Genomic DNA, 23,887 nt, shown 5'->3' on the forward strand with positions numbered 1-23,887 from the left:
CCATGCTGTGCAGCTGAACCTGGTGGAGAATGGCATTCTGCTGGCAAGGAAAGGTCTTTTCTCTCTGTGAAGGGACTGAAAAGATGCACCGCTTCTATCTGACACCAAAAGGACCACGATCACTGAGCTAGTGAGTAGATGGCAGCCCCATCGAGAGAACAAGGAAAGATATGCTAGTTGCACCTTCTTCTCTCCTCCTCTCACATATAGCCATCATGTATGAGACTTACAAAACCTGAATTCTTAATGGCTTATTACATCATCATTTTAAAAAGAACAACAACAAAAAATCCCAAACACTCAAACTCCCTTCAACAGATATTTCTGTAGAACCAGGAATCAAATAAATCTATCTTGGACTAAGAGATCTTTTGAATTTTGATGAATCAGTTTACCCAATCACTAAACCCACATCAATTCTGTTTCTCTGAGTAACGATATCCACTACTTAAACTGAAGAAGAGTTTAAAAAAATACTCCTTCACTCATGTGCCAAAAACCTCATTGCTAAACTTTAAAGAACGACTAGCACAGTGACACAGACTGGTCTTTTTACTTTAAATGCAAGACTTTCATATGGAAAGGAAGCACAGCTGAAGGGTTATACATTTTTTTTCTTCTATTATTCTCTATTTCCTTAGTGCATGCCAGTCAAAACTATAAAATACTTGTGGGAGAAACGTACAAGGCACGGTTTCGCATTCCAGCAGATCTATTTCCATGTGCTGCGTAAAAGCCAGGCGACCACCCAGGAAAGTAAGGCAAACACGACTTGGCCCACCAGTGTTGCAATCGCCTCTAGCAGCCCTTCTCCATCAACACTTCTCACTGCACTTTCTATGAGATGTAACCCTACGGCTGGCCCAGGCTGCAGCCGGATCACCTCCAAACCTGCCAGTGGGCTGCACGGGCTCTGAAACAACGTGAACAAGCAGCACTGCGTTTTCTTCCTGACAAAGTGATCCCAAGCACGGGTACAGTGCTAAAATAGAATGAATAACCCCTCCATGAGAGAAAAAGAAAGTGGGCAAGCTTAACACAGGAATATTCTGCAATATGAGCAGCTCTTTACTTCTCAGACCCTTTCATCCCCTGTCCCTTTGCCCTCTATCACAATACTTTCGCCTCTGCTTTACTGAGGAGAGCAAAGTTGGGTAATCCCTAGTCTTGGGAAAGGCTACGACCTGCTATTTCCTCCCCTTAGAGCCCACATCCATGTTATTTTTTTTCATAGGTTGATCACAGAAAGTTTTGGTAACTGTTTTGGAATTAATAAAAGGGAATTGGCCCCTTGGAGGCCAAGCTGGTTGAGAAACGTTGCTGGCTGGAGCAACAGAAGTAGGCATGACTTGTCTTTAACAAAGTAGAAGGCATTTGTTTCTAGTTAACTGGGTAAAGGGCAAGAAAACTCAGCCAAGTATTTATCTATTGGACTGAACTGCCTGTAGCGAGAGGAGGGGGAGATGTGCGTAAAGTTACTGTAATCCCAACCTTGGAAGAGAGGCAAGTGGAAGCAAACTTTGGTTTAATAGTTGGGCTAAGCGCACAAAGTCTGTAGTATGTGATGTGGAATCGCTGATTTATAAAAAGGATGTTCTGGGGGGTGTGAGGGCAGAAAAGGAGAAAAAACGTCTTCACAGCTTTTCCAAGACAATACCTTTTCTACATCTGCTCGCCGTTACTTTCTGCCAGTTCAAGACGACTGAGCGCACAAGGAGGTAACAAAGTGCTAGCGAGGTTTCGGCTCGGCAAGAACGACTCTGATCGCAGCAGCGAGGAACGCTGCCTGTACGGGGCTGTCGCTGAAGCGGCCCCCAGACCTCTCCGCTCCAGCAAACATTTCCATCCTCCCAGTCACGGCAGGGCAAAGACACGGCAAGGTCTTCTGCCAGTGACAGCAATGGCACCACCTGGGGAGGGGTCGCAGGCTTGCCGGATGTGTGGCGGGGAGCAAGAAACACCAATAAAAAAGAAAAGCTGGATGACCTTGCACTGCCCAGCCTGAGCTGCCAGGCAACAGTTAACGTTGAGGAATCTTGTGATTCTGTTTATATTCTTTCACCGCAAGCAGGTGTTGGGAAGCCCAGGCTGGGAGGGGCATGTAGATAAAAAAAGAAAGAGGAACCACATTTTTTTTTTTACGTGTGTGATCTGTTCAGATGAATCTTTCTTACCGACAGCCCCTTTTCCTGGAATCAGCGCTGATGCCCTGGTGTCACCCTCCAGCCCTACCATCAGCCGGCCGCGCACCTCACACATTTGGGTTACATTACCTGGTTTTGGTGATGGATGACACGATTTCAGTGGCAGTTCTGGGGAAACCAAGTCACTTTTAACAGAGATATAATTAAAATCTCTGTGCGTTTTTCAAATTTAGATTCATTTTGTGTTTTATGATTATTATTTTGATACTATTACAGTCATGTGCTGCTGTTTACCATCTGAAAAGTGAGGAATAAAGGGAAGATCTCTATTGAAATCCAACTCTTTTTTTTTTTCCCTTGGTCACCTTGCATGCACCGGTGTCTATGATTTTTTACACCTCCACCTTTGATTTTGCACGGAGGAATGCTCTGAGCCACAGCTTTCCCCCTACCCGCTGCTCTTCCTCGACCAGCGCCCCGTCTGCCCTGCGCTCGCCGCTCCCCTGCAGCTCTTTGTTGCTGAACGTCGGGGTCAGCGGTGTCAGCGGCTGACATGATTAGTGCCGCCGACATTGCACCACTGCTCTGAAGGAAGCAGGCAGAGGGCAGGGGACAAAAAACAACAACAACAGAACCTGCAGCCATTTTAGGCAGAAGGAATCGGGCTCAAAGAGACATTTGCAACCTCACTCTTCCCAATTAAAAAGAAGGTCCTCGCACCACAACAGGCGTACCCGGTGTTTAAATGCGCTGCCCTGCTCGTAAAATCAGGACACCTCTCCTGCCCCGACACACATCCTTGTGGTGTGCTCCAGTTCTCTCAGATCGAAGGCAAAGATTAGGGAGGAGAACAAAACAAAAACGATTTTTTTAAAAAAAGTATCGCACAAGAGATAACGCCTAACCTGTGATTCAGCAGATTCAAATGCTCAGAGGTACAGCAATCTGCGCATTATTGAAAGACAGCAGCAGTCCATTACATGTATTGATTTGCAGCACTTTGTCAGCACTAATGATGTTACCTCATTAAAAGAGATAAATGCCCTACTGTTCTACCAAAAGCATCTGCTCCTTCCTCTTTCTCGCCTGTTCTCCAGCAGGGCCCTCTGCAGAAGCATATTGAAATCAAATCCAAATCCAATGCAAAATTTGCTTAGAGCGGCTTGCTAGCATTGCTTTTTTGTTGTTGTTGTTGTTATTGTTTTCTTTATTTATTATCGCTTTAAAAAAGAAATGGGTTGCTCCCTGTTTCGTACCAGGTATTTATTTCTTCTTACCACACTGAACGGACACATCAAAGGAAAACAAAGCCAAGCGCTGGTTCTAGTTAGGGAAGCGTGATCGAGCAACAGCTGCGCCCCGTGTTAACAACGTTCCCGCGGACAAAGAATTCCTCAAAAATAAACCGGTATCTGTGTCCGCAAATGCGTTTATTGCTGGGTAAAATAACAAGGGTTGAACTTTAATCAAAGCGGGTGAAGTGATAGGCAAGGTGGTGATAACTCTGTTAACACCCAACAACATGTTGCCACACAGAATGCGCTGGTTTTGTTTCAACAGATTCCTACTTACAGAAAAAGGTAGCAGTTTACCATAATGAATGTTTTATGCATAATTCCTTTGTGTATAGGGTCTCCAAAGTACACATTACTAAAGTCTATTAAACTCTCTATTTAGCAGAATTACCAACGTGCCTTTTGGGAAATTATTACAATGAAGCTGTACCGGTATTTAAATTCCAGTTGTTTAACAATCTTTTCCTAATCACCAGTCCAGGTATCTACTTTAAAGTGCAGTCAGACGCTGTTCTTCGAGACATCATAAGCCTTTCTACAAGCTCCTTATGGAAATTCACTACAAAATGACTATTTCGACCCGTTTTTCATAATTAGCATCAGACAGGTACTGCTTTTACACAATGGGAGCTCTTCCCAATCTTCTTCACCAAGCACAGCACTCCACAGTTAAACCTAGTTACAAAAACAACTATTTGCAGCCATACAATTCATTTCCATGTGTTAGTATCTGAAAGATAACAGACTTTTAAAGACAAATTATGTCCCATTCTTTATAAATGGCTTTTCTATGAGGAAAGACCTGTCCTTGGGTGAGACAATATGGCTTCATGGATGGAGTGACCTCAAAGCTGCTCAAAGTCAGCACACACCTGGGTCTCTACTCTGTTCCAGCTACTAGACTCTCTGAACTGTACGTAAAGCAACAACAGAACAGCTACTAACTTTTTGTTTTGAGCCCCTCAGACCACTTCCCCTTGAAATACCACAAACTACGGCTACAGCTACTCTCTAAATGTGCCAGTTTTCACGGCAAGGAGCCTTAAACTTGATTCCAAACTTTTAAAACTGCTCCTGCTTCTCCTGTAATAAGAACAGATATCATTCCAATTGGAAGAGTCTCGTGTTTCTCAGGGGAGAGGAAGCAAACTTCATCATACTAAAAATTACAGGATTAAGTTCCTGGGGCGGGATGGTGGAGACCTTGATCCCAACCTTTCGGATTTCCTCCATGACCTTCAATAAATCACCGTGTCCCTGCCTCCATTTCTCACCAGTATGAGGGTGATATTTCATCCTCTTTTAAATGCCCAGAAGCACTCAGGATCTATCTATGGGACAGTCAGGCTCTTCAGCAAAGACAACCAAGCAAGCACCTAAACAGATGTCTTGTCCTTGCCACTACATCATACCGACAGTTTTATAACTCCAATTCAATTCTCAGTTAACTTCAACTGCAAAAACAACACTAATATATCTGAAAAATGCAGACAATTTTTTGAAACCAATGGGCTCAAAACCAGAAAATAAGTAATAAAGAGGCATTGCTCAACAGCACTACTCATCAAATGAATATGTAGAATTTAGGCCATCGTATGACTGACTTGTTTTGCTTTGCCAGAATTCAAAGTTCATGTGCAAATACAGATAAATGGAGGACAAATATCATCACTGTTAACTGGTTCACACAGTATGAGACCCTCTGACAAGTATGAAACAAATATTGCCCATTTTTTGGCTCTAAGGTAAATTCAGTGCCCTCTGGCAGGCCTACACAACAAAGCAGCTTCCATCATGAGCAAAAGTCCTCCAGAGAACAATCCTTGAGAAAAAAAAAAAAAAAAGAGCAAATGGGTGGACCTATTTTAGCCACACACTAATTCCCTATAAATCAATGGACAAAAGTGTTTCCTTTCTCCAGTTACAAACCCTGGGCCAAATTACCTTTGCTGTAACAACCTCATTGACTCTGCTAAAGTTACACATGCACCACATTTTGTCCTTGTTTGCAATGAGGCCAAATCTCCCATAAATAAGAAAGGAAACAATCTGGTCACCTTAAGTGAAATGAGAGGAAGAGCAACCCTTTCACCTTTAAAAAGGAGATAGAAGGAAGAACACTACTAATTTCACTTCTTCAGTTTGCCTCTATGTTAGGAAAGACTCCTGTATGCTTTTAGAAAGGACATGTTTTTCAGGTTTTAAAGGTTATTTTATCCAAGTGCAGATCAAAAGTCCAAGAATATCCGATGTTGGAATAGAAGAGTATCCAGCACTCATTTTACTATCCATTAAAGAAGTACCTCTTCCATCCTGTTTGACGAGGTGGTAAGCCAAGGGGTCAGATCTACTACAACCTGAAGCCATCAAGGCCTTGCTCTTATCTCTTGCTCCTGCATGAGGCAAGATGGCCCTACTGAGCTGCCCCCAAACCATCCATGTCTTTAGTTCAGTCAGCTGTTGGCTGGATTCACCCCATTGGACATCTCATAACATGGCCTCATAAGACTCAATGCTTGTGCAAGAAGGACGGGGGGAAGTCTGGGCAAAGGACACAGTGGACAAACAAAGCGGACAAGTGGCCGCAGCTGTACCTGGGACTGCCTTAGGCTGCCCTTTAGTCCCTGATGTCTACCAGAAGACCCTGTGGAAATACAAGACACTGTGTGCAGTGCTGCACTTAACACGGGCATTACAATACATGTGTCTAATGTTCCCATCTTATGTCTCTGTGTCTATCATACCAGGTGACAGACATCACCTGGCAATACAACTTCACTCTTTATTTTCAGCGTATTGGGTATAGACATGGTGTGGCCTTCATTAATTATTGCGGCATTCATTAAGGCTACCTCAGCCAAGCTGTCACTTTGTCTCTCCTGCCACCTACTGTACTGAAAACCAAAATATGTGTCACCAACTCGCGTTGTGTCCCCACTTCTGTTTGGAAATACCAACCTTAGTTCTTCTAGAAGTACCACTGTCTGCCTGTTGGGAAGCCCCTGTTGAAGCAACTGCTGCAGTGATGCTATCCAGTACTTCTTGATGAAAGCTAAATGCAGTGTTTTGAACGATACCTAACTCATTGATGCTTCATGGTTAAAATTAGTGTTAATAACTAAAATTTCTCCACAGTTTAGGTTATGAACTATTTTCCTCTTTAACCCACAAAGTATTAATCACAGATTTATTTTAAACAGTCAATGGTGAACAATACCCCATAAACCTCTGGCCCTTTACTTGCAGTTATTTCCAATGACAACACTCAGAAGGTGCAAAACCCAGCAGAAAAACAACTTCCCATTAGGTGTGTGACTGGCAGCTCGTGGTTAGGGTTGAAACTCTTGGTTACGCACTTTAGCTGCAGAACCAAACTAGTGTCACCCAAGAACAGACCCATCAGGTGCAAGAGTCTGCTTCAGACCATGGTTTATGGTGGTCTTTTAGCACCTCACTCTCTAAAAGCCCTTCTGAGCAAGCCCGGCTGTGCCATGCCTACCTGCTGCAGCACCACGCTACCCGTGTGAGATGTCCTCTACACGGTCCCTCTGGCTCTGATGCTGTGGACTACAGAAGGGGCTTCAAAATCACACCGCTGCTTGCACCCAAGTGGTACATCCAAAGGAAAAAAGGCTACTTGATCATAACCATCTGGGTTCTGACATCAATCCAAACTTTGAAGCAAGTAATCAAAGTAGGCAACATAGAGAAGGGCAGCAACAAGTTCGAGCTGGTCCAGCACAGTCCAAGCACTCTGCAGGAGCTTCAAACCCATCCACAGTATGATGTGGAAACCAATAAGTAATCAACCCCAAAATGACTAAACAGATAGCCCTTGTTAATTATTTATGCCATCCTCCCAGAAGGCGATGGCATGACAATTTCACTTTTTAGCACTTCATTATTTATTTCGAGAAAGTATTCAAAAAGAAAACAACAAGCTGCAATTCATAAAATATTCTCATTATTTTTGAGCAAGAAGAAAACGTGCAAGTGCGGGTTTATTTTCCATATATGATGTTCCCTTTTACTTAATCAACAAGCAACGTCTTTGGAGCTATGTGACAGCAGCTATCTTTGATGAAAGGAATATTTTGATGAAGGAGAAAGACATTCAACATTAGCATGATCAAGTAAGCTATCAAATTCATTTATTTATGCTGTGACCATAGTAATCAAGAAGTAGTTAATGTGGAACTGAGCACCAGTTAAAATGCATTTTAAACCTCATTTTACACTGGTTTGCAAAAGGAGATCTTTTACTAGCAGGATGCTTTAAGGTCTTTTCAGGCTGCAATGAGAGAAGCAGATACAGAAGATAAATTGGTCTGCTCCTGCAAACAGTCTTGCTTTTACAAGAGGAGTACTAACGTAATAGTGGGCCTTTCATCTCAGCACTTAGAATTTGATCAACTGAGAAAAAAACATTAATATAATTTCACTCACTCACAGATAAACATCTTTGAAAAATGAGGCCATTTCTGTTCCTAAAACAAATCTGACAAGGCTACAACTGAAAGTATTTCTGTAGCACACACACTTTAGTATGGACACAGGAAAACTATCAAAATGAGTAACCAGAGGGTATAATACCAGCTATTTAGCCACCAAAATGCCTCAAGAGCAGTGATACATCCACTTAATGCCAAATATGGCCCACAAATATCTATTATACATGAATAAATGTATCAGTTCCCGTTAATTACACAAAGGCTACAAACAAGTGAGAGGCCTGCAACGTAGGTAAAAAGGGATCTTTTTACAGTGCATGATCAGAAACAGCATTTGCTGACACCAATTTAATTTATAATGGGATCAAGGCAAAAAAAAAAAAAAAAGCTCCTGTTAGCAGTGCTACAGGAACTGTAAGCTAAGATCTAGTGGACTGAACAGAGCCTTAAAACAACTTAGTCCTTTTAACGCAAACTTGAGAAACCTGCTACTACAGTGGCAGTATCAGGGGGTGATTCTATCCTCACTAGAAACTCCTAATAAATTTTAAAGTATCTCCAAGGATGCTACAAGGGAATAAGTAAGCCAATTTTATACATCCTGTGCTGCCTGTTGGGATTGATGTCTCACTAAACCAACAGGCAAAGTTTAATCTCTGGAAGGACTTCTACCTCTGCTGTGCTCAACCAAATGGAAGGGAAAGAAATTTAAGCTTGTTTGGTCTACAGCGGACTGTGGCTTTCTAGCAGAAGTTGGTTGAAGTTTGCTGATGAGTGGGTGATAAGCTGCTCCCAGAGTTTTGCTTGCTTTGGGAGGAGTGAAGTGGTTGGGAGATTTTCAGAGCAGATTCTCCAAGCAAGCTGTTCAGAGAAGCCACTATCCAGAAGGCTCAACAGGAGGAAGAGGAAGCAGGGAAATCACAGTTAATGGGATCTGGCCACAACCAGAAACAGCTAAGTTTCAGAATACATTATGAACACTCTTGCACTTCCCCACTGCACTAGCTCATTGCTGCATGAGAAAAATCTGTGTATATTTAATGCCTTAAAAAGCTCCATGGAAATTTAGATTAATGCATGATTAGAAAAATCTTGCCTCATCTCTGGTTTGCCCTGTAGATGCACACATCAAATAGAGGAACATCACAGAATCATTAAGGCTGGAAAAGACCTCCAAGATCATCTGGTCCAACCATCACCCTACCACCAATGTCACCCACTGAACCATGTCCCTAAGCACCAGGTCCAACCTTTCCTTGAACACCCCCAGGGATGGTGACGCCACCACCTCCCTGGGCAACCCGTTCCAATGCCTGACTACTCTTCCTGAGAAGAAATGTCACCTAATTTCCAACCTGAACTTGCCACCACTACAACATAGTTTCCATGATTTTCTGTAGGGAGAACCTGTCAGTCTAGAGATTTATTTAAGGTACATGCATGCTTGTAAATGCTGTAAACGAACACTGAGATATGAGGAGGTCACTGCCCCACTCATCTTAGAAATCACCTCTCAGCCCACTGATCCCTCCACAGAGGATTATAAAGTTTGCTCAAGTTTTCTGTGGGAGGGAATTGCTATTTGATCCTTTCTAGGGGTATAATTGGAGCTCAAAGTACAGGGTTACCTTGCTCACAGGGAGAGCAGCTCTCCTTGGCACAACTTCAGATTGAGGAAGGTTATACAATTACGGCATAGAATAAGGTCTTTGGAAGGAAATGAAGTTCTCTCAAGCCTGAAGGAAAGAAAGAAAAACTGCCTCTCTTCTGAAATAACAAGTGCTTTGGTGTGCCTTGGCAGTGTAAATTCCAGGAACCAGCTACAAGTTGTGCCACTTTGTAAAGAGCAACTAGGTCAAACCTCAGAGCAGGACCCACATCCCTTGCTGCTCTGGGTAGTGAGGCACCAAGGATCTCCTGCTCATCCTCTGACCTGGATGGATGTGGTGGCAGCCCCCGCTTTGGAGCTGGGAAACAAGTCTGTCTCTCACAGTTAAGAGAGCAGTTGCAGCTCTCAGCTTTGAAGGCTTTCTGTATTCAGCTGCTGTCGGAAAAGACAGCAATAAAGAAAATAACATAGAATCCCTGTGTGGAAATAACATGAGAAACAGAAGAGACAATCTAATGCAAGTGGCTGTAGGTGGGAGGCGAACAGTGCTCCCTGTGCGGGCAGAAAATAACTTACAGAGAGGTTGCCGCAACACCCGATTCTCTAAGACCCAACACACACCTGCCAAGGAATTTACCTTCTGAAGTGCTAGCTAGCACTGTCAGCTCAACTCTGAGAAGAGAGCTGGTTGCAATGAAAGAAAAATTACTTGAGATGCCCTCTACCTGATGCAGTCTGTGCAAACTGAAGCCAAGTGCAGGACATGACATAACATGTAAGCACTCCAAATGAATTCTTCCTTGGATCCCAAAGGAGGCAGCGCCACAGTACGTGCAACAAGGGAAGATGCCAGCAGCAGAGAAATTCCCGGTCTAATCGTGAGATAGAGGAAGCAACAGTATGACCAGAAGAATGGAAGCGATATGAGAAGCGAGATAAAAGAATTATGGAGCTGATAGCATCTTACAGACAACACGATTTTTAGAAGAAAGAGGGGAAGTTGAGCAGCTGCGAAAGAGAGGGAAGGAAGAGTAAGTCTGATTTTCCTGATAGTCAGGTCATGAACAGTTCCCAGAACCTGTCTAGTCTGGCTGGATGTCCGATATCAGAAGCAAAAAACATGTGGCAACCTCAGCGCATAGACAGGAGATATTGAGGAACAAGTTGTCTAAGTGCAATAAATTGAGATGAAGCTACAGACCTTTCAACGAACAATGAATCTGAAAAGTCAACAATCTCTGCATAATTTCCTCTGTTAATTCAGACAAAATCTTAAAAACAAAATAAAAAAAAACCTTTTGGCTTTTCACAACCTTCATTTCTGTTGGAAGTCTTACTGTAACCGATGGGAGTTTGACTTTATTAAGTGGGAATTTAACAGGAATTGCAGCTCCGTGTAAGCTATGGGAAACGTTGCTCACAGCAAGAGAAGATGTAGGATAATGAAGTATTTTGGGAAGGGAGGAAAAAAAACGTTACAGTAACTATGCAAACAGAATAACTAACAATGCCGTGCTTCTCTGGGACCTTCTGGAGGATCTCAGCTCAATCTACAGCCATTCCTCATTATGTGGCCATGGCTTATCACACAGCCTGGGTCTCCAATCTGACCGCACATCTATGCCTTACACTCTTATCCCCTTGCTGCTTCTCATCCCAGACCTCAGCTGTGAGCCGAGGGGCAAGGACCCTGTTGTGGGTTTGTGCAACAGCCAATGTGGGACCCAGACGGGACTCAGGGTGCTGCCAAGTGCTCCTTCTCCGTAATTAACAAGGGACACTGATAAAGAAACAAAAGACAAAGGGTTTCCTCCAAGCGAGAAAACTCTTAAGCAGAAAGCCAGTCTAGCCGAGAAGGCTTTCCCCATGCCAAACATGCTCAATAGCACATCGCGGCACAGGGAGCAGGCTGTGAAATCCAGTGTTCTTTCAGATAAAAGTTGGGGGGAAAAAAAGAAGAAAAAAAAAAGAAAAAAAAGAAGTGGGAGGAGAAAAAGGGAAGAAAAGGTCAAGCAGACCAGGGCAGGCTGCAAGCAAACAATCCCCTCCCGAAAGGAAAGCACCTTGACGGACACCACAGTGTAGCCTGCAGAAGATGCTGCTCTGTGGGAGAGAGGGTCAAGTTAAAATACAAAACCACACACTTGCACAGTCCTACGAATTTCTTCACTGCAGCTAAGAATTTAAGAAAATACTTTGTGTTAAAAGTTGCTTTTTGCAAGTTATTGCATATTATTGCCTATTTGCTCTACCAATTTCCAATTGCAGTTTCTGCTCCCAGTAGAAGTCATCATCAGAACAATACACTGGCATTTAGATATTGCCTTGTTAAGAAATCTAGAGTAACTGGAAGTCGTATTAATATTTAAATGCAGTACATGCCTATTTAAAGTTTGAATACATATCATTAGAAAACGGCATAAATTAACCCAACCTAATTCTCTGGGATGCACGAAGATCTAAACAACCCTAAGTCTGATGTTCTCCCCTACCACCCACTTGAATAAACAAAACAAACCCAAACACGCTGGGGTTAGTTTAGGTTGCAAACGGCAACAACATCAGCATTCAGTCCCTGGGCCTAAAAGCAGTTTACTCCCTGATGCAACGCAGATCGTGCCACAGCCCCCCGCTGCGGCCATGCACCATGCCAAGAGGCAGCCTGCCCGCCGTGTCCACCGCCCCAGCACCACAAAATGTCCCTGGGCAGGCTAGGGGACACACACCGGTGCTGCCACTGGGTCCCCTGTCAGGGCCAGTGCCTGCAGTAGCAGGGGACAAACTGCTTTTCCAGCAACCCCCCCACTGGGAGCCCCCCGATTCTGCAACCCAGCGCTGTCAACAGCGTGCCCTTTGTTGCGTGGGCGCACGGCTTGCTGGTTGTTTTGGGTCTTGGTTGTTTTATTTCAAGGAGAATTCGAGTTTTAAATGAGTAATCTGTTTTCGAGTGATTTCTCCACGCTGGCTCCACCCTGCACTGTAAACTAGACATTACCTTATACAAGAATGAATCTGCTGCATTCCTCCGTCTCGCTGCCGTGCAGCACATTTCCTACCCTCGCAGCCCAACCAACAGCAGCACACACTCCCCCACCCCTTCCCCCTCCGTTTTCTTTTTCTTTCCTTTTTTTTTTTTTCTTCACCGCCTCACTGTGTTTTTGTGTAAATGATCTCACATGACTCAACAAATCCATCTGCCTGGAGCAGGCCGAGTTTGGAGCCTTCCCAGGAGGGAGGAGAAGAATTGCTTTGTGGAAAGGACCTGGAGCTTTGCCCTTTCTCTGGCTCAAATTACCCGCCTGTCAGGCCTGACGGATTTGGCTAAAAATAAAAGGAAGCGGGCCGTGAAAAGGAGATGAATGAGCTCAGCAGTTCCTTAGATAACATGGGCCCGGTGTTGCCCAAAGCTCCCGGCGCAGGAACTTCAAATGCTGGGCATGTAAGTGCAGGGCCGCAGCCGAGGTGAACTTGGCCGCTGCGGGGAGAAAAGCAAAACCCAACCGTACGCCGCTGGAAATAACTGGATTAAAGGCACGCACGCAGAACAGGAAAGCTGCCTGCTGTAGGTTTTAGGCTTGTAAAATGCCAGATTTACGGCGTTTCCACGGCAAGCGGGGTCTGGGGGCTGTGGCGGGGGGACGCGGCGGAGCCACGTATGATGTCAGCCTGCCGGCCGTGCCAGCGCCGCGCGGAAAGTCATCTGCGCGAATGCGTGCCCAGCACCCACAGTGGGTATTAAGCACTTAGTTTGGCAATGTAATGACACACTGTAACAATCTGTAATGCGAGGCAGTCAGCAAAGCCCTGGCTCTGCGAGCTATTCCTCCTAACCATTAACCATATGTTTGGCTCCGCCGCCACCCGAGCGAGCGGGTGTTCCAGCACACCATCTGGTTTCTATCCACACAGGCAACTGCAAAGCACACAGCATTTCCCCCTGGAGCCGCATGTTCCTCCCGGCTGCCCCTCTCCCGCCTCCCTCCCCGCCCGGCCCCCCGCTCCCCATCTTCCTCCTTCGCCCATCTCAGCATCAGCCTCTCCTCCCACCATGCCACCCTGGCCCTGGTGCTCGAAACCACACGTGGCCCCACCAAAAACGCATCCGAAGAGTGGGGACACCGTGGTGTGCAGCCCCCCGTGCGCCCCGAAAACACACACTGGGATGGCATCGCCCAGCATCGATGCCTGATGCGCCATGTTACAAAACGGGCGCTCTCCTGGCCCACCTCGGAGCTGTCACGCCGCTCATCGCATCTCGCACGCACACACCGCTCAGTTTGGGTGACATCGACCCCAACCCAAAACCGCAGGTGGACATCGAGAACAAGCCCGTCAAGTGGAGGACATTAGCAACCTATCTCTTGTCCCCAGTAGGGCTTTCTATAAGCCCATCTGGTTTTGGTCACCCAGCCCACCAAATCGAGAAAAAAAAGAAAAAAGGAAGAAAGAAAGAGGAATGGAATGAGAAAGAACTGAAGAAAAAGGAATGAAAATATTTATTTTCCCTGTGGTAACTAAACAAGCTTTTTCTCTAACTATAAAAAAGCTTTCAAGTGTTGTGTTTTAGAGGACCTTGTACCATATGTTTGCTTCATGATTCTATGAATTCTAACTACTATTTATGTTTTTAAAGCACTTCCATCCTTCTGTTTATTTCTGAAGTCACCTATGGGAGATCAGCAGTAATTTTCCTCCCAGGTTGGCCAATTTAAGATTAATCATGACCTAATGCAAGTATTCAGGGATGCAAGCAATAGGATATTCAGCAAATCCCACACTTGCTCCTTTAAAATAAGTTTATACTCTGCAATGAGTCACACATACAGTGTTTATGCAAGTAACCAGTGCTACAAGAGAAAAAAAGTCCATTACATTTGCGAACACATACGCATCGCAGCTGTAAGCACACAACTGCTTACACTAGGACTCATTTCTATGACTGGATATTGATTTTTCAATAATGTGTCATTATACTGATGTTGATACAGCAACTATCTTCCTGGAGTATGCAATTTAATATTAAAAAGAAGCTGGCTCGAGGAAATATCAAATCCACACCCATTCACATACTATTTAAATGTCTTTCTTGGTCACAAATACAGCAACGCAAAGCCGCAATTGCATTTTTTCCCACCTAGCACCTAACAAGGAAAAAGGAATCATCAGTTAAAAACAGTTCAATATAAGGCAACCACCTCTGCTGATCTGCTCCTTGATAAAATAGTGCAGCACTTCTTCAGTTTGTGCTGAAAACTAAAAGCCTACATCGACAAAGATGCATGCTTTTCCATCTCCTCATACCTGTGAAAAATCAGCGTATGAAAGAGCCACTGTAAACCCTTATCCTGGAATCAAATACACATGGGAAAAACCCTTCTGCTTGTGAAAAGCCTGATGACTTCAACAGGACTGGCTAAGAAGTGTGAGAGTAGGATCCGCCTGGATGCTTTCCTGCTCAGCCTACTGTAGGAAACCTGCTTTTAGCAGGGGTTTGGACTTGGTCTCCAGAGGTCCCTTCCAACCCCTATGATTCTGCAATTTTCTGATCTGGCCACACTCACAAACTCCATCGCAATTAGCACTGTAAATGCCCCCTTCTCCAGCTTCCCCTGTCCCTCAGGAAAATAATTAAATGATTAAAAACATAAGATGCATTTTAGCTAGCAACTTACATTTTTTATAAAACCAGGTCTGAACATATCAGTAGCATTATTTAAACATCACACATTGGGATTCCTACAATTCTTCAACAAGAAATAGTCTCCATTCACACAAAACAAACAGTGGTAGTCCTCTACAGCAATGATCTAGGCATGGGTCTTTTAGCAGATAACTATCTGCTCTGATCCAGAAATCTTTTAAAATAGGGAATTCAAATGAGATAGTCATAGATTCAACATTTTACAGTCTGAAGGGCCAGATAATCATTTGACCCTTCTTCCATAAAAACAGGCCTGGAGCTTCCCTTCTACTTCTGTGCAGTTGTAAGTGGTTGAATAAGAGCCTCTCTCTCAGGGTAAAAAACAAAACAAAACAAAACACTAACACAGAAAACTAAAAAGAACAAGCTCAGTTTTAACAGCCTGACATAACAAAGGAAGATGTCCCAGCAACACTGTCCTATTCACCAATCACCCTTGCTGCCAGAACACTTACACCCGCTTGCCTGGTCGGAATTAATTTAGCAGCAGGCCACTGGGTCTCGCTATACCTTGTCACCTTCCTGTACCGTTCAGTCTCTGACAAAGGGCCACTGTCAACCTGAAATCTAGCCAGTTTTTAAAGCATAATAAAAAGTGGTGTCACATTATTACCTGAATCCACCGAGTCCTCCAGCCAACAATGATGTTTCTGCAATCACATTTTCCTGTTTTTAAAAACTTCTCTCTTGCCTCATCGCTCTGTGTGAAAACCAACACAAAAGAGAAAATTGATTAACTGCAGAAGATTATCTATTATTTGTATTACAGCTGTTAGACTTCCCAGCAGACATTTAGGTCTTTTTTTTTTTTTTTTCCCTGCTGAGTGTCATGAAGATATGAACCAAGAAAAAGTCCTTTCTCCAAAATTCCTTGTTGACCAACCATCAGCAGATTGCAGCTTGGAGGGGGCAGCCTAGAAAGGACAGCAGATCGCTTGTGGAGCTGTGCAAGGGAACTCAGCTCCCTGAGCCCAAATCCTGCGTCCCAGGATGAAAGCCCAGCAGATACTCAGTGCCACCAAAAGCAGACATATGGGGGAAGAGGGAGCTGCTTCTACATTTCTTTCAGTTTCAGCAGTAAATACGTGCCACTAATAACCACAGCAGCAATGTAAAAATAGTACTTGCAAAATTACATCAACAGTAAATTACTTAACTGTACAGTTTCCCTGAACTGTGCACCTACAACATTATCTAGGTAGCGACTTGGCTTAAAATTCTTAAAAGGGTCTTTTTGTGTCTGTACTTACTCCCTGCTTCACAGATTACTGGCTTTATGTTTCAGCGTCAAACCCTCCCACCAATACACCGATGAACCATAATGGACACTTAAGAAATTTCCATACTTAAACAAGGGAGAAAAAAAGCCATATGGTAGAAACCCAAATCAAGATACAGCCTCATAAAAAAACTACCAGCCTCTCTGAGTTGCCTGAAGACACATCATACGTGAAGAAAAAATGCGACTGGATTTTCGGTACTGGAAATGCCATTAACGTCAATATTTCACTGCTTTCTCTGAAAGCAAACAAAACAAATACCTTCACTTCAGGAAATGCAACTCAACCATCTGTACTTGATCCCTTGCCTACCTTCACAAGGACAAATGAGGTAGACACAGTCACGCAGCACAGGTGGGATACGGTTGTTATACCCCTCCTGCCGTATCAGGGGCTCGAGTGTTTGGCATACTCTGTCCATGGGCGACATGGATGTCTGCCAGAGAGAGCTTTGTTGCAAGGTTTTGGTCACAGCGGTCTGATTGAGCCATTTCAGGAAAAAAAAAAAAAAAAAAAGAAAAAAGAAAAACCAGTGTCTGGAAAAACTCAACACGTTCTGGCAACCGCTGCAACAGAGATTTTAACCCTGGGACTAGCACTGAGGAACTGGGCTTTTCCATGGAAAGTGAACTTTAGTGTCCACGACAAAAATCTGCCTGAATCTGGCCAATCTGCAAGCTTTCCAAAAAACAAAACAAAGCAAACAAACAAAAAAAGGAACAACCGCAAGTGTGAAAAGATTTGCAACTTCCCGAGCGAGGTCAGGGCTGACCCCTGTGCTTGCTCCAGGCGACCTCCCTGCCACGGCCCCGGCAGCGTGGAGCCACTGAAGCTACAGGCAAAGCAGCCAAAAGCTGGGCCAGGGGAAGGAGGAGAAAAATACACCAGAACGAGAAACTTCACTGGACAGGGATGGGAAAATGGAGGTTGGATGGGGAGAGAGCGACGAGCTGGTTAGACGCAGAGGGCTGCAGGTGGTCATGCGGTGGCTAGGAATCCTGTTTGCATTGATACAATGCCAGCTGATGCCATTTGCCATTGTTGTTTGCTTCTTGTGTTTTTTCTTTGGTGCAGCAAAGGTAGCTTGTAAGAAAGAGCATTGACGGGTGGAAGCATTGAAAAGAAGTGTTATGGGTTGCTGCTGCCTGCAGCATCTCCCTTCGTGCTTCCCCTGCCATGCTCAGTGCACTGGACACACCTGAGCCGTGCATCAGTGCTGTGGTATAAAAGCACAGGAAAATACTGGTGTTTGCTGGCAACGAAGGCAGCAGCCACCCCCTGGCTCCCTGCTATCCCTCTGGCCGCTCGGGCAGACGAGCTGTGCCCCAGAGAGCTGCCACGTGGCCGCAGCGCAGGGCACTCGAGTCATCTCAACCCAGCATCTCCCAAGTGACCGCTAACGGCGAGTTCCTAACCAACCTGAAACCCTGGCTTCTCTCAAGTAAAACTAATGAACACTCACAGCAAAAGCAAAAGTGAAGTGTATTTCCAGTATGTGAAATATTATGTGACACTGAGACGTCTCCGTGGCCAGGCTGTGAGATCCTCAAGATCCTTTGTCCTCTATTTTAGCTCTTCCCGTAAAAAAAGCAGCAACGCTTCCCAAACCATTCGTCAAACCCTTGAGCGTGACAGCGATAAACGGGAAAGTTGGTGAGGAAATTACTAACTCCTTCAGTAGGATTTGAGTGGTGTGCAATAAATAAAGCCAGGGGCCAAAGGCGGAACAGCAGGAAGAAGCCACGATGCTGAAGAGCTCGCTCGCTGCGCGCCGAGAGCTCTGCGTTCAGCGCCGAGAGAGGGACGTGATCACAAAGTCACAGGCTGACCGTGCGTTCCCGAGGCTTGCACCAGGGCTGCGCAAATCATTTTTATATCTGGGTGATTCACAACGTGACCTTACTTGTAACATTTCCATGTGTTTGTGTATGAAAATAAAATTAACAGCAGATAGCTGAAGTGGCCCTAGGTATTATGCCGGCTTAGGCATTCACAGCCTATAACACTGTGTAGCTCTACAGTCAACCCAATGCACAATGCAAGAAGACGGTTCTTAAAGGTAAATAATTCAGGGCTTGAATTCTTCAAGGTAAATAATTTAGGGCTCTAATGAACTTGCCGACTGCAAACAGGGAGCTGCACTGCTCGGAGCCCTCCAAACTGCCCTACATGCGATCCTCGGGAGTGCAGAGCAGAAACCGTCAGCAAACACATGCCTCAAATATTCCTGGCTGTAGCAACAAGGGCTCGCTCGCTCTCAAACAAAAGGAATCTCGGCTGGGAAAAGGCAGCTACGCAGATCAGTTCCCGTGCTCTGTAGCGTGTCCGCAAGCTGGTGAAAAGGAGGTGCGATTTAAGAACCATCGCTCAGGCAAGCAGTGAGGAGGTCTGTGAAGCCAGGTAGTTGACTCATGCTAGTATCCCAATGAGGCACCAAAAAAAGCCCTTCAAGGATAGCCAACATAGCAGTTTGGTCCAGAGGTGCTAAAAACACAGGTGACTATGGGTGAGGCTGTAAGCTCATAGCTAAATACGATATTCAGTAGGTTAAAGACACCAGACAAACAACCAACTCCTCCTCACTTCACAGCCTCTCTTCCTCATCCTCATACAAAATTGGCTGTCATCAACTGCTTTTGTCAACACCTGGGAATTTCTGTGCATCCATACACCAAAACACACTTCAGATGGGCAAACTCCATCAACAAACTACGGGACCAGTCCTCACCAACTCTTAAATTACCAGCCTTCATCCTCTACTACAAGGACTCATTCACCAACAGCAACAATTCTTGAGAGAAACCCTATTAAAATGGGGAAACGGCGAATTGTCAGTTACGCAGTAACTGCTGTTGCTACAAAAACTTTTGGGGATTTTTTTTTCACACGTGCAGAAAATAGCACGTAAAGAAGACCCTACAGTTCCCTCACAACCTCTGATGAGAACGGCATGAAACAAAACGTGGAGCAAGACCCCTGCGGGCCGCCTCGCTGCCAAGACAGGAGCACAGCAGGGCAACCTGCCCACAGACCAGCCATCGGGGCCGCCGCCGCTGTTCTCACTCCGTACCCAAAGGAGATGCGATCTCGGCGCCAGCAGAGATCTAGGTCACCCCACCGTAGACGAGGAAGCTGGAGTTATCCCAGCGCGATCTTCGAGGTAACGTTCCCAAAAGGGGAAGCAAATCTGTGGCGAGGTTGCCTCCGACGAGATCCTGGGTGTGAAACGAAAACAACCCCTGGCGGTTTCTTTGCTCCCTGGCGATACCATCCGACTGAAAAACCCACTGCACGATGTAAACTACTTTGCAAGAAGAGTTTGTTGTAAATACTCAGGTTTCAGCATCTCAAGAGCTGGGAAGTGCAGCTCAGCTGCCAAAGTCTACCTCCTGAATGCCAGCCTGGAAAGTACTTGTTGGCCTCTCCCCTGCTTCAACAATGAAAACCCAGACATGGAACAAGAAAGAAAGCATGAATGACAATGAGTTATTAGTTTTTAAGCCTATGTTATTTGTGAACAATAGCTGTGCTGAGCCTCTATGCAATCTGGTAGTTGATACCTATCCAGGAACAGAACTGAAAACCAAAAACAGCCTTCAAATCTCTGCTAACTGAAGTTTCTGTAATCTGTAATCTTTACGCCGTTTCCTTGTTTATGTCTCATGATACCGGAGTTCAGCTTTTGGAGCAACACAACTGAAGAACCTAGAAAGTGAAATGTGATCTTATTTACGAAATCAGAGAGCACGCCGCTAGCAAAAATTCGTACACACACACACGTCCAAATCCTGCTCCTCAGTCAAACACCCACTCTTGAAATCCTGTACCAACCAGATCAGCAAATGTGCACATGCTTGCACTCTTGCAGAAACAATAGTCTCTTTCAGTCCATACAATCTTCTAAAGAAACAGGCTAAAACGTCATGGGAAAAGTTAGGAAATATCTGCAGAAAACAGTTCACAAGATGAAAGGCAGAACGAGGCTTTTAAATTGTATGAAGTACATGACATGGAGGAGAAATTCAGCTTCGCCACCTATCCACCCTTCCAAGAGGCTTTCTTTTGTAATTTTTGCAAAATGTTCAGGATGGAAAAGGGGCCTGACAGCACTTTAGAAAATAACACACTCCAGAGGTGGGATGGCTCCCTTGTAACAGGAGCGCTTCAGGCAGCACTCACCTCGCAGAGCCATGTAGATCTTGCTGCCAATACCCGCTCCCCTCACATCTCCCACTGACATCAGGAGTTTTCAGCCCTTTTTGCAGGCAGGATGAGAGGCAGGATGAGTCCTCCTGCCCCAAGCACACAGCTCTCCTCCCATCACTCCCACCCTGCGCTGCTCTGATGCTGCGGAGGGCACAGCTCTGCTTTTTAATTAATCCGGCACAAGTTTTGAGCTGCCGTGGGGCTAAGCAACACGACGGTATGTCTTCTGTCTTGAAATGCCACAGCAGGAGAGCCTACAGAGGGGAGAGGAAAACTCCCTGCCATAAGGGTGGGGAATTGAGGACTGACAAGAAGCTGCAGCGATGCCACTCCTGACCCCTCCAAATTTTGCCTCCAGAAGACTCAAATATGAGAAAGTGAATCAGCGGGGAACTGGGGCACAGCAGCTGGCTGTCAGTAACTATGGTTGGGAACATCCCTCACAAGTCACTGTGGAGTCGTACCATCCAGCCTGTACTCCACACCGCAGGTCTCCAAAAAAGCCACCAGAACAAAACTTCCCCCACTGCCAGAAGCAGCACTCACAGATTTAAAACGAATCCAGCTCTACAAATCCTTGTTTCTCCTCTGAAAAGGAAGTGATCGCTCCCATATCGCAGCCCGTTTTCTATGCGTGCACTCACACTGCCCATTATATTTTAATCATCTGGTATGCATCTTTCTACGGGATTGCTCACGTTAAGGAAAACACCGACTCCTGTTCTGCAAAAACACCGCGAAGGGTAATAGCAGCGACTGTGGCTTGAACCTTTGCCTTGTGCGGAGCAGACAGTGTAACTGCTGCCTTTCCCAGCTCTCACACCCATCCCCTAAACTTGCTCTCACTCTCTGCAGGATTTAAGCAATTAATCTAGAACCGACTGTACATATTTTTCAAGCCGTAGGAGTAAATCAAAGTATTATTTGATGCATCTGATTATACAGACACCATATGAGAATGTGAGAGCTGATCAGACAAGCATACAAGTTGCTTTTTCATTTCACAGCTCCTAGAGTCAAAGAGGGTGTGCAGGACCCTGATATATACCAGATGTTTTAAAGTAAGGTGGAAAAACTGGTGCGGACACATTTGTCCATGGTGAAAGCTTCCTGACAGCTACCAACTGGCTGTGCCTTAGCGTGCAGCCTAGCTTTGCCTATGAAAGATTAAAAGCCTAATGGAATGGGAATAGTCACAGCTTTTATGCAGACATATAATCCTGCTCTCAATCCTGCTCGGTTTTCCTGAAAATAAATTTGACAGGTCTGTCCGTATGATGCGAGAAATCCTCAAAACAGACCTGATTTCATTAACTATATTCTTGGGACTATTGAAGACAAATGGATTATTTTAAAGAAGCAAGTTTGGGCTGAAGCTCATCTGTGGTTTTACCAAGTTCCACACTGAACCAAGGAAATGAAAGCATTTTTTCACTTGTTTTTGTAGCAAGTCTTGAGTCAGTTTCATTCAGATTATTTTTTTTTTCAGAATTTGTGTTTGGATTAAGAAAAAAGCAGCTTTCACCTCAGCTCACAGAGCCCTCAGTCACTGCCTTCCCTGCCTTCCCTGCAGTACAAGTACATGTGACGACTTCAAATCTCTGTCCTGAAAAGCCAATTTCCATCTTGTCATTACAATACTGGAGACTGGAGAATGTTTGCTTTTCTTAAAGAAAAAAAAAAGAAAGCCAAAGTTATCATAAAGAAAAAAAAAAGAAAAAACTCAAAAACAGTGCTGTTTCTCAGGAACAGGAGTACGCATGTATCTGTTACCGTGGCCCCTTGCGTGAAGCTCAACACGGAGCGCTGAAGTCTTTCCATGGCCTCTGGATGAACTCTGGAGAGTTCAAAATACTGCAAAAGGTGGACACTGATGTCCTTGACATCGAGCCGTGTGGGTGCACGAAGGGAGGACACCTGCATGAGCCACACAGCCCCATCCAGCGGCACACACCCGCGGGAGCTTTCAGACCCTGCAATGATAGGAACCACGTAAGGAGGAGCAAGACTTTGGTACCTTTCTTGTTCAAGACACTTCAGCTCCTATTTCCATAAGCCGTGCTGGTTCAAAGAACACCACGGGATGTGCGTGAAAGGAAAAGGAGCATCCTGGGCCAGGGACAAGTACATTCATACTCTGGAGGTGCAAGCTGAGAGCTCGCGTCTCGCACGTCTCCCACATCCGACCTGAAGCAAGTTCTTCACTGAGCGTTGACTCACTTCTTTTTCTACATAGTGTTTTCAATCATAAAAGGAAATTTTGGAGATTTAACTGGGGCATGAAAGGTGACAGGACACGTAGCTCACAATCCGGTTTAACAGTATTTATATCTTTTTATTTTAAGCATTTACTTGTGCACACCCTTCTTTCAGACAGTCTCAAGATCTGCACCAACATTAGTCACTCCTGCATGGTACTGTGAAAAATAACCCTTTGCAATTAAGCATACACTTTCTTCCTTACTGCTCTGGGAGGACACCAACCCATGGACCTCACTTCTTCCAAGTACCACCTTCTGCCTCCACCGAGTCCTTCAGTCACTGGTTCCAGCTGCATCTCCTTTCCCTTTGAGCCATCAGTTAAGACTGCTGGGTCTGATCTCCAAGTCCCCAGCTATCAGTGTCTTCAAGGACAAATGTTAGGATGCTATTAGCCCTATGAGAAAACATGCATTTAGTCCATACGCAAGGGCTCCTGAAACACAGCTGTTAGACACAAATCTCAGTTTCTGAAATTTTCCTTTTGTTGCCTCATTATCTTCACTACATCCATGTAGAAACCGGAGTCCCCACAGGTGTAGTCTTCTTGCTTCCAGCTGCATCTAATGCTGGCTAGTCAACCAGATGCAAGATGTTGCATCGACCTGATGTTTCACTTCAAAGTCTCAACAATTTTCTCTTACTTCTAGGACTAGGTGCTTGTGGTTTGAATTACCACTGGGGAAGTATAAACTCACAGCCAACACTTGAGATTGCTTCCCAACTCTGCTGGGCTGCCCTCAAAAGAAAAACAACCAGAAGAAGACAGACAAGAAATGGCTTAAATCGGACACCTAGAAAATACTCTGTACTAAGCAAAGAATTAAGTGAAATTAATTGAAATAAAGGCTGTTCCCCCCCACCCCAAGTCATCTTTTTAATCTTACGAGCAGGCTCTCTAAGAAATAGCTCTGACCGAGAACTCCTGGCCACTGAATTTAA

The 23,887-nt window shown here is 44.9% G+C and overlaps 1 long non-coding RNA gene across 1 annotated transcript in view; it reads right to left on the minus strand.

Annotated features, from left to right (window-relative positions):
* The window catches only part of LOC121066802, a 109,073-nt gene that overhangs the window by 52,264 nt on the left and 32,922 nt on the right, over positions 1-23,887 (minus strand). The window contains exon 2 of the long non-coding RNA XR_005817963.1: positions 15,814-15,900. This is a non-coding gene — a long non-coding RNA (uncharacterized LOC121066802). The remainder of the gene's footprint in view (positions 1-15,813; positions 15,901-23,887) is intronic.

This window comes from Cygnus olor, chromosome 3 (assembly GCF_009769625.2).
Source record: "Cygnus olor isolate bCygOlo1 chromosome 3, bCygOlo1.pri.v2, whole genome shotgun sequence".
Classification (NCBI taxonomy): domain Eukaryota; kingdom Metazoa; phylum Chordata; class Aves; order Anseriformes; family Anatidae; genus Cygnus; species Cygnus olor.